At 34.9% G+C, this 12,120-nt stretch overlaps 1 protein-coding gene and 1 long non-coding RNA gene across 7 annotated transcripts in view; one reads left to right on the top strand and one right to left on the bottom strand.

Moving 5' to 3' along the window:
* LOC130455072 (uncharacterized) overlaps window positions 1-12,120 on the bottom strand; it is a 75,159-nt gene that overhangs the window by 8,274 nt on the left and 54,765 nt on the right. For all 4 annotated transcript variants that reach the window (XR_008912907.1, XR_008912905.1, XR_008912908.1 and 1 more), the window contains one exon: window positions 8,088-8,225. This is a non-coding gene — a long non-coding RNA (uncharacterized LOC130455072). The remainder of the gene's footprint in view (window positions 1-8,087; window positions 8,226-12,120) is intronic.
* Window positions 1-12,120, top strand: part of NR3C2 (nuclear receptor subfamily 3 group C member 2) — a 411,230-nt gene that overhangs the window by 348,546 nt on the left and 50,564 nt on the right. The window lies entirely within an intron of this gene.

Raw genomic sequence — 12,120 nt, 5'->3', positions numbered from 1 at the left:
AAACTGTAAGTCATTCAAAGTAGTATAAATCATATAAGACACACAAGTGTATCCGAAGCTTCATGTGACAAAAATATCTTCAAGAACATCTTCAGTTTACCCATTTGAAAGTACACTCAGCAAAGCTCCAACATCTTTGAAGTTTATTATCTCCAGTTTCCCATGTCTCCCCTAGTGACACTGTTTCCTCCCTAGGAGCTCTATAACTTCTCTCTTCTCTTGCCTCACAGAATCAGACGGTTGGAGAACATCTAAGCAACCATATTCTCCCCTTTGTAGGTCAAGAAATTGAGGCAGAAAGGCAGTCACCCATTTAAAGGCTAGTTATCAAGAGAGCTAAGACTAAATTTGAAGGGTCTTGCTTTCCTCTTCTTTTCTCTTTCCATTGACTCCTGTTGCTCAGCACATTAAAAAAAAAATGATCACTATAGGCTTTGCCCTGGGATTATCTACGTTTGTTCATTTGTCTCCTTTTTCTCTCTTCTCCAATTCCTTGGAGGAATCTTGTTTGGTAATCCAAGAAAGTACCTCCTCCCTTATTCCTCTACTGGAGAGATTCAATGTAACATGTATAACAAAGATTTCTGAAACCCTTAATTATCCATTGTGCTGAGAAGACACAAAAACAAAATGAAAAATCCCTATTCTCAAGAAATTTTACTACTAGCATATAAAGTATTTTGTATAGAGCTCAGGGAAAGAAGGCATGGGGAAACTGTAAGATTGTTCTGTTTATAATTTGCTTTATTTTTCACTGTCATTTACCTAGCAAAGGATTATGCACATAATGGGTACTTAATAAATGTTTGCTGGATCAGGAAGACTAAGGAATAGAATCTGCCACATCCTATTTAGAAAGTATCCCTTCCCTCAACCCAGGTTTGAGTGCCAAGGCTTACCCTGGCCCCCCATTCACATAAGGGTGAAGTTACTTGGTGAGGAGGGGCCACAGCCCTAAGGTTCTTATTGCCCACCAATCTCCCCATAGTCACCAGAGCCCCCTCCTCATAGCAGAGCAGGGGCAACTGAAAGAATGTTCATCAATTACCCTTGTTGACCAAATGTCGACATTTAAGAGGATTAAGTTTCAACCATAACCAACATATTAAGCTTCTTGTCACCAACTGTAAAATAAAAGTTCTTGAAATGAATTTTGGGCATATATAAACAGGAAGAAGAAATTTTGGAGGGGCAGAAATACCTTTAAATTGTGACTTCATCAAATAGTCCTCAGATCCGATGACTGGGTAGGGAGATCATCTAAGGGATAGGCAGGCCACAGCTATAAGGGTCCTGGCTTGTTCCCAGGAATTGCTGAAGGTAAAGGAATTTCGTTGTAGCCTTCTGGTAGGGCCTGAAATCTAGTTTGACCTTGTGTGAAAGGTCCCTTCCTTTATGCTAGGGATTCTATTCTATTTTAGTTAGTTTTAATGATATTTTCATATCATAAGATCTTTAACATGTTATAACACATCAGCAAGTCTTTTATTTTATGACTCCCCCAATAATGGAGTTTCAAACAAATATGTCATTGAAACATTCTTTTAATTAATAGAGTTGTTGATATGTTGAGAAAACATCACAACAGTATTATAATGAAGGAATTGCTATATTTTCTGGTGCCTTTCTTTGAAGATGGAATTAACTGATGCTCTTAAAACTCCCAGGGAGGCGTCCTTTACTTATATTAAAATAGAGGAAAGGAGATTGGGAAAGATCCTTGCAAGGAAAACTTTTTCTTTGAATATACTGCTCAAATTAAGGTATGGTTCACACTTTAGCAAATAGAAGCTTTTTCTGTGGAACTCAGAGCTATTAAAACATTCATATAATTATTAACTGTTTAGATTTACTTTGAAAAGATTGTCAGAAATTGTCAGAGATCACTGACAGTATTCAATTTACATATCCATTGAAAACATATATTAGAATCTTCACACAAACCTATAATTAATTTTTTAAAGTGTACTCTCTAACAAAATCCCTATCTTTTCCATAAAATCATTTTGAGTAAAGAGAATCAACTGTACTGCTGTCTAAATCATTCTAAATATTTCAAAATTAAAAGTACATTTTAATCTTCCCATCTTTTAGCATCTTAAGTAGCCCTTAAGAAGTGGCTGGGAGGCTATCATGTTAATGCTTTTCTCCTGCTTCCATAATTCCCATGTTTATATTATCCTGATTCTAGAACTTGTTGAAAAAGTGAAGGCAAACACAAAATGACAATTTTTTTGCTCTATTACTTACAGCCTTTCCTAAAGGTCTTTAAGTGTAAAGATTTCTGCAATTTTTGGAATGGAAGGGCTGACTAAGCTAATTATTTTTATTGAGTTTTATTAATTCCTTCCATTTGAAATATCAGTCATTTCTTGCTACTTCTCTTCTCTCCCCTAATAGAAAGAGAGATATTCAGAAATGAAGAGAATGTAAAACATGATAAAGATAAGAGACTAGATTAGTAATTCCATTCATAAAAAGATGAGGCATCTCCTTGTGTACCTCCTTAGCAATAGGTACTTTTAGAGAATTGCTAGAGCAGTGAGGAGTTAAGTGGTTTTCCCTGCTTAATGGATACCCTGACTCAAGGCAGTCCTTTGATTGTTTAGGTTAGGTGTTGGAATGAAATAATGGGTCTGCATTTTTAAATCAGAGTTTACCATAGAAAAGATATTAGTCAAGAAATAAAATATTTGTAAAGCATTTTCTAAACCTTAGGATATACATGTGTAATAAACTTTTATTATATAACCACACTCAGTATAATAAACTTTTATGATAATAATAATAATTATTATTATTATTATATAACAGCACTCATCTTGGCTAAATTTGGCCCTCCTTACCAGCATAAGACATGTCTGATCATCAGGGCAGAGAGTGATACTTCTCCCGATCTTTGGGTATTTCCCCAGTCCCGTTTTATGAAACTGAAACTGGGAGAGGTTAAGTGATTTGCCCAGAATCACACAGTCAGTCAGTGTCTAAGTCCAAATTTAGACTCAGGTCTTCTTCAGAGTGCATCACTTTCTGCACTGAGCCACTCATTTACTTGAAAATGATTGAAGGAAACCAGATCTTAATGCAGGACTAAAACTACATTGAATCTAAGACATTTCAATTCTCTCTGATAGCAACCATTTGGGGCCCGTAGCTTTCACTCTGACTTATCTTGGGCAAGAAGAAGAACAAAGAAAAACTTGTTCTTTGATTCAGAGATTTTGTCTCGTGGATTGCTATCAGGGAATATCCCAGTTTTAAGTCCATGTTCCTATGAACCTTTAAAAACAGAGTAAAAGCCATTATAGCTGAGCAGTTCTTCAGTTAATTCTCCAGGAAAAGAACAGGACTGAGTTCAAGTAGTTCCCTACTGTGATGAGTTGTAAAAGGAATCTGTGTTAATGAATACTATATATTTTCCTGGTTAAACTGCAAATTCACCAACTTTGTTTTATGTGTCCAACAGACTTTCATAGGATTTTCATGGAATCTGAAACCATTAAAATAATTGAATACAGAATAAGAACACAATTACCTTTGTATGACCCTTAGATGTTTAGCCTCTTCCCAGTATTGTGATTTCAATAGTAACAATGTTAAGGATAAAAGTACTGCAATTACCTGAATATTTAATAATTTCAGGAATGAGGAGAGATTACTGTAAGAATTAATGATCTTTGTAGTGTGGTTAAAGCTAAATCTTATGTTGCTAACATTTTCTTTCTATAATCTAAAAAATATTATTACTGCTTTAATTTGTAGTAGGCTTATCACATAATGGAAGGAATGTGTATTCTATAAATCAATGTCATTAATTATTATCCAAGCAATTGTTGCTTCCAATAGGATAACATTCCTACTATGCTAGTAAGTGCTATGAAATGTGATTAATTACTGATAATTGCCTTACTGTCAGTCAATGGCCAATCCTCACTTTGTTTTCTGTTGGTATATGGATTGTGTAAAAACCGATTTTGAGGGTTTTTGTTAATTTAAATCATCAATTTCCTAAAGTGGCATACATATATACTTTATCATCAAAGACTGTGCATAGATTCATATAATTATTAGAGTTAACCCAAAACTCCTTATGATTAAGACAGTTGTTGATTATCTCCAATTTATCTCATATGTATCTTGTTTATACATTATTTTATCTCCCCCATTAGAATGTGAGATCCTTGAGAAGAGGTATTAGTCTTTGGGTGCAAATGGGGGTTCTTTGTTTTTCATCTTTCTTTTCATTTCCAACAATTAGCATATTTTGTTGTTGTTGAGTCATTTTCAGTACTATCCAACTCTGAATAGCCCTATTTGGGGATTTATTGGCATAGATACTAAAGTGATTTGCCATTTCCTTCTCCAGCTCATTTTACAGTTGAGGAACTGAGGCATACAAGATTAAGTGACTTGCCCAATGTCTCATAAGTGTCCAAGGCCAGATTTGAACTCATGAAGATGATTCTCTCTGATTCCAAACCCAGTGCTCTTATCTATTGTATCACCTAGCTACTTCACTTATTAGCACATTATCCTATAATTAGTATTTAATAAATGTGAAAGGTTTTATCCAGCCCAGTTATCTTAGTCAAAAAAAGCCCCCAAAATGTTGATTGAAACAATGATCCATACAACCAAAAGGTAAATAGCAATAAACCCCTTCATGCAGTCCAGGATTATACATGAAGTCAGCCAGAAGCCTGTGGGAAAGTTTCCAGAAGCCAGTCCAGTGTCTAGTTAATGAGGCCTTTTGGTAGCTGAATGGAGTCAGCTTTCCATGGGGAAAGGGAAAAGGGGCCTTGGAAAAATATTCCCTTCTGGGGGTCTTCCCAAAGCCAATGCCAACACCAAAGAAAGAGGCGAGCCAGCTTTGCCCTAGCACAGCACACTCTGGAAGTCAGGGGCTCCTCCAAGGAGACCACACCAACTGATCTATAGGAACTGGTCACAATCTGTCAGGACTCTCAGAAGATGGAGCCAAGTCTTGTTTAGAGACAGAGACATGTTTGTGGCCTGTTGGGTCACCAGCATACAGGAGTAGAAGCCAGAAACTAGCCGCAACCACCCTATCCAGAACTATAGTGAAAGAAACATTCAGATCGCAGAGAAAATTTCAATAGACAGGATTTATGTACCCATTCCAGAAGTATAGGGGAATGGAGTCTCATGCTGGTACAAAGTCAGACTACAGATACTATGAGTAGGGATATGCACAATAGAAGAAAACTTCAAATACAATGGAAAAAATACTGTAGACTAAGAGAAGCCCAAGAGGTAAATCCAAATAATTATAAAATTAGTACCAGTAGAGTCTCATGGGGGGGGGGGGGTGGCTAAATCACAAAGAATACACAAAATAAAGTAAGAAAAAAATGAAATTTAAAACAAGAAAGAGAAGAAAACAGAACAATGAATTATAGTATGCATTTGTTTTTAATTTAAAATATACTAATAATTGTATCTAAGGAAGAGCTAGCATAATCTATCCTGGAGAATTGTTAAAGCCTTTCAAATAAAATCAAAGGTAAACCTAAGATGTCCATTGCTACCATTATTATTTTAAATTGTTCTAGAACCTTTTTGCATTCAGAGGAAGAACTGTGGGAGTAGAAACACAGAAGAAAAACAACTGCTTGATCACATGGGTTGATGGGGATATGATTAGGGATGTAGACTCAAAACAATCACCCTGGTACAATTATCAATAATACAGAAATAGGTCTTGATCAATGATACATGTAAAAAACTGCATGGCAGCTATGGAGGGGCAGGGCAAGGAGGGGAGGAAAAGAACATGAATCATGTAATCATGGAAAAATATTCTAAAATAAATAAAATTTTTCAATTAAAAAACAAAAAAATAAATTTTTCTGGAAATACAAACTATACAAATAAAACAAGATTAAGAAATTGAGAGAATAGATAGAGGCAAAAAAAAGTCTGAAAAAATATAACTGTTACAGAGATTGATAGTGATTTACTTAACCCCAGAAGCTAAATTTTAAAAATTGAAATAATAATTTTAAAGCAACCAGCAGTTAGTGTTGTACTAAAAGTACTGGGGATTCAACGAAAAAAAATAGTCCCTTTCCCTTATGGGAGTTCACATTCTATTTTAGAGAAATGGCATGTAAATAGCTACATACATGCAATATATATACAGGGTAGACTGCAGGTAATCTAAAAAAGGTAAAGCTGGTAAGAAAGAAGCTAGGTAAGACCCAGCTATTGCTTTATCTCAGGTGGTAGCCATGAATAAAATTAGACAAAATAATGCCAATTCATTTGAAAGAACAAAAACTTTAGAACTTAAAGGAAATAAAAAAGGGGACAATCAGTACCAGATCTGAGACTGCACTAAGAGTAGCAATAATCTATAAACGATTTGGTACTGATTTAAAATTTTTTTTTTAAGTTACTAAAAAGGATTAGGTAAACAAAACATAGAAACAATATCATGTAGTAATACAATATAATAGTATAACCCCAGCTATCAAGTAAGAATTCATTCTTTGACCAATTGACTGAGATTCGCTTTAAACAAACATGTCACCCCATATTCTACAATTGTTTGCAAATGCATACATAAACAAGATTTTTAAAAGTCACAGCATAACTAAATTAAAGGAACAAATGTGGAGAGGGCAATAGTTCTGAACCAATTGAAAAATTTGATTACATAAAATTGAAAAATTTTTGCCCTAAATACAGTTAGAATCAGAAGGGAAGAAGTTATTTAGGAAAGAAAGTCTTTATGACAAATTTCTGATAAAGAAACTATATACAAGATATATAGAGTCTTGAAACATACATAAGTATTGACTAGTTCATTGATTCACATGACGCACATATCCTTTGTGGAAAAACAAATATGTAATATTTTCATAAAATGTCTTTGAGTCTCAGCATATGAGCTTAATAAAATGGATTAAATTTTGCAGATTTCTTCTGAGAGGGGAAAAATAAGTTGCAAAGAATATGTGATTAACTCTTAATCTGTACACTGTAGTGTGCTTGAGGCTCTTCTAGAGATTTAAAAAAGCTAGATAATTGTCAATACTTTATGGAATAAAATAGAAAGACTGCAAAAGGAATGTATTCTTTAACTACATGTTAATTTAATTCAGCAAGATTTACCAGCAATCATTCAGGAAATCTGTCCAACTTTTATTGTGGATAGTTAAGTTAAATGAAGATAACACTACATGTGGCCAGGAGTTGTGGCAGGGGGTGGAATAAATGTCTAAAAAAGTAAAAGATGTGTTCTCTTTAAAAGGATATCCTTGACATTGAGAGAATTTTTTCATAGAATTATTGATAGCTTTGATTTCTTTATCTGAAACTGTCTATTCATGTCCTTTGACCACTTATCAATTGGGGAATGACTTGGATTCTTATAAATTTGTCTTAGTTCTTTATATATTTGATAAATGAGACCTTTATCAGAGAAATTTGTTTAAATATGTTTCCCCGGTTTGTTGTTTCTCTTCTGATCTTGGTTGTATTGGTTTTGTTTGTTACAAAATCTTTTTAATTTAATATAATTAAAATTTTTCATTTTATATCTTGAAAAAAAAAATAAATAAAAGGATATCCTTGATGCCAGAATGTCTTTTTAAAGAAACTGTGATTAAGTTCTCAGTGACCTTGGAAACTTCATCTTAAAGATAAAATGAAATAAAAGGCAAATCAAAGGAGTCCATCAAATGCCTTTTACATAACTTGTTTCATTATTAATTACTTAATATACTGAGAGTTGATGGAAAGGAATTTGTTTTTATTAAATTATTCATGTTGTCTGAGGCTCTCACAAGAAAAGGGAAAGTTAGTAGGAAAAGGAATAACCAGTTATGAAAAGATTTCCCTGCATCCCTCCACATACAGATGAGTATTGGACCTAGACCTGTGATTTCATTGTTATAAATAACTCTTCACCCCACTCTCATCTGTGGCTCCAGCAAGCTGTAGCACATGCAGTGGCCACCTCCCAGTAAAACCATCTCAGCAGACAGGATAAAAAATGGAGGTAACCTGATAAGCTTCAAACCTTCAAACCCATCCATGAGTTCAAGGGGATGTCCACCTACCTATGTGAGGACTTCTACTGGCAGAATGGGCCCATGAGAAAATTTGTTCCAATGGCCTTTACGGTGGTTGAAGGAGGCACTGTGGAGTGCTGCATCCCAGGACATCTTGACTTTTGGCTTGCCACTGGATTTCAGTGACTGAAAAAGAGTAAGATGGACAAATTTGTAAAAATTTGCTTCATTTTCAATCCAAGCACACACAGGTCAAGACATTACCTTTGTGATGTCATTGGTCCTCTTCAAAAACACAAGATGAACAACAATGAGACCATGATCCCTAAGTGATATGGTTTTCTTAGCAAAAAGGAATCATTTTAAGAAGAATTGCAGATCTCTGGAAAGAGCCACATTCTTTGCCCTCCCCAATCCCACACCATTGCTGACCTCTGAGATGTTCTAAATAATAATAAGGAAAGTGCTTCTATAGTATCACCTAAAGCCAAATTCCAAAGTTAAATTCCCCAAATTCCAAAAAAAAACAAAAACTAGAATTAGTACTGGGAAGAAACTGACTGTTAACATTGGGGCATTATTAAACATTATTTTTAATTAAGTGAGGGAAAGCTATTTACCTTTACCCCTTCTCACAGTGGCAATCTATGTTTCCATGATCATGAATTATTCAGAGAAATCAAGTGATAAACCTTGTGCTTATTTCAAAAATACCATGTTAGGTTAGAGTCCTTTGAACTGTCCAGTTTTACAAATGACATAGTTAAATAATGTGATTAAAGTTATAGAAAGAACTCAAATAGCTCCACATCCCATATCTCCTTATGAGCTGTTTACCCATAACAGAAAGCAAACTGCCATCATTTCCCAAGCTCCAGTTCTAGTATTAGATGAAATAGAATTCTAGACATGAAGTGTGAGAGTGAGAAATAGCATCCTATGTAGGAGGAATTACTTTTGATATATTTTGTGGGAGAATATTTTTCCAAGTAAAAAAAAAATTCATTTCTTTTAAAGTTAACAGGAAGTGTTTTTTTAAGAGAAAACTAGGGTTTTTTACCTTCAAAAAATAGTATTAATTAACCTACCCTTAAATTTGTGCTTTTAGATTATGTTAATTAGGACTTTAGAAATAGAAGGAATTTTAGAGTAGAGAACATCTAAATCAAGGGTTCTTAATTTGAGATCCACGGACCCCCAACGTATCTGTAGATAGTTTGGAGGGAGTCCATGAAATTGGATGGAGAAACTATTTTCATTCATCTCTAACTGAAATTTATTATTTCCCTCAATTATTTAAAAATATTATTCAGAGAAGGGATTCATAGGTTTTACTAGATTTCCAAAGGGATCCATGACACAAAAATAATCAAGAGCCCCTTATCATTCCATACAGGAATCTACCCTCCAATATCCTTGGCAGGATGTCATCCAACCTCCTCTTGAAACCTCTACGGTGGCCAGTTTTTCAAGGAAGCTCATTTTCAAGCAAACTCAAAACATTTAAAAGTTTTTCCCTTCTTGAGTTGACATAACTTTAATACTCACTGATCATAGTTCTATGTCTGCAACAACAAACATTATCTTCTTGCTATCATCTGCTCATTCATAAGCTATTGGAAAACTGTGATGTAGATTTTCACCTTATAAGAAAAAGCTGGGGGCAGCTAAGTGGCTCAGTGGATTGAGACATGAGGTCCTGTGTTCAAGTGTGGCCTCAGATATGTCCTTAGCTGTGTGACTTTAGGCAAGCCCCTGTTGCCTAGCCCTTACCACTCTTCTGTCTTGGAACCAATATAAAGTAATAGTTCTAAGAGAGAAGATAAAGGTTTAAAGAATGTTAACTTACAGTGAATAGAGACTGTGCTATTTACCAGTGTGTTGAACAAATCACTTACTTTTTCTCTAGACCTCAGTGTCATTGTCTGAAAAATGAAGGGGTTGGACTCGGGACCCTCTGAGCTCTGTTAGGGGCTGAGTCCCTGATGTTAAGTTTCCATATCCATGGATTACACTTTTCTTTATGCATCCAATGTGTTCTTTCCATTTTAACTTAAAACAAATTTTGTTACTGAACCTGTTTCCAGTGCACTAAAGTAACCCATAAAAGAAGTGATGGTCTTCATTCACTTTGTGAAGCAAAGAATCAGTTTGTGATCCTAATGATCACCCACAAAATATGGCTTAAAAGTCCAAAGTTTCAGAGCTCATGGTTGTGCATAAGAAGTTTAGAATGCATATCTCTAGGGTCCCTCTCCATTTCAAAGCCCGTGATCCTATACATGAAAGCTGTCAGCAAATGTGTTGTCAGTGTGTGGCATTTACAGAGCACTTTAATGTTTGTAAAGCATCTTACATATCTCATTTGATCCTCACACTAACCCTGCAAGATGAGTGCTATTCTCAATTTTAAGATGTGAGAACTAAGGCTGAGACGTTAATTGATCTACCCAGGTTCACACAGCTACTACCTGTGTCTAAGGCAGAATTTTCCCAACTCTTGAATCCAACTCACTCTCCACTCTGCCACCTGGCTACCTTTATTGTGATTTTCTTATAATTTTGCTCTGTTTGATTTACAGATTATCATGTTATTTCTTTATGCCCCACCCTCTAAGGTCAATGGAATTCTGCTGCTAAAGATCTATTTATTGCATTTCTTCTAGAACACCAGTTAAAGTGATAGCCAAATGCTGAATGAGCTTTTCATCAGTAGTGAGATTATAATACACCAAGTTACTAGTGATTTGATTCATATCACAAAGACTGTTGGATAACAAATTTTCCTTTCTGTAAATTAGCCTGGAAAAGTGAACTATCAAGCAGTATCCACAAGTGGTACCTGGAATTAAAGTCCAGGATTCTGGCCTTGCTGTGAATTGATGAAATAAATACTGTCCAAAGTAATAACAAGATCAAAACTCAAATGAGCAAAATGCTTCTCTTTCCTTCAGATATGATTTATTTCGTCAATAGAAAAAAATCTATCTGGACTGCTTTTTGAAAATGTCAAAAACAGTAAACTAAAATGATTTCAGTGTTTAAATTGAGGTCATTTTTATCCTAAGCCATGAGACTTGTTGCATACTATTTTCTAAAAAAAAGTGAAATAAAAACATAACAAACTAGAGACAGGGACCATCTGTTGTACTGACCGTGCAACACAATATTTCACTTACTCAAACATAAACACGAGGTTTGTGGAATCTGCTGCAAGGGCTGGGGTTTTGTAGCTTTGTTCATTTTGGAGGTGGGGAGCATCGTTTAGAGAGACTGAAGATATTAGTCCACTATTTCTAATTTTGAACATATATATACATATTCAGTTACTTATTTCCACTAATGCATATGGACAGTTAACAGAAATTTTAATCACTTTAATAAGTTGATGGTCATAGAGTTCTCTCTCCATATTTCAAGGACTTCAGAGACAGATCATAAATAAACGATTGGATTTTTCTGACAAAAAAATCACCCAAATACATGACATTAGCATATTTCAATATTTCCAAATGGTCTTTCATTTGCTTTCCCCACAATTTCATAAAATATTATCTATTTAAAAGATCCCTCATGATGTTAGACTTTTATACTATTCGGAAATTGATTAGAAAAAAGGCATAGTTCCCCCTCTTTTAGGAGGAGGAATTTAAATTCTAAAGAAAAGACACATTAGTATATACCCTTAGGGCTGTGTGGAGCCTTAATTTTTGTTAATATAAGAAGAGGAAAGTAAAATAAAGCCAAGGGAATAGCGTCTTTTAGAATACTAAATAATATCCATTCACCAGGGCCTCTTAACTTTTTGGAGATATATTTCAAGCTGCTATGGTATATCCATCCTTCTATTCAGGCATTGCAGACATGTCTGACTCTGGTGTTTTCTTGAGAAAGATATTAGCTAGAGTGGTTTGCCATTTCCTTCCCCGGTTCATTTTACAGATAAGGAGCTAATGCAGCAGGCGAAGTGAATTCCCTGAAAGCTAGTAAGTGGACTAGGCCAGATTTGAACCCAGGAAGATGAATCTTCCTGACTCCAGGTCCAATGATCTATCTACTGCACTGCTGAGCAGCCCCCATA

The sequence above is a fragment of the Monodelphis domestica genome, chromosome 6 (assembly GCF_027887165.1).
Source record: "Monodelphis domestica isolate mMonDom1 chromosome 6, mMonDom1.pri, whole genome shotgun sequence".
NCBI classification, from domain to species: Eukaryota; Metazoa; Chordata; class Mammalia; order Didelphimorphia; family Didelphidae; genus Monodelphis; species Monodelphis domestica.
Note: the sequence above shows the minus strand (reverse complement) of the source record. Positions and strands in the feature narration are given on the sequence as shown.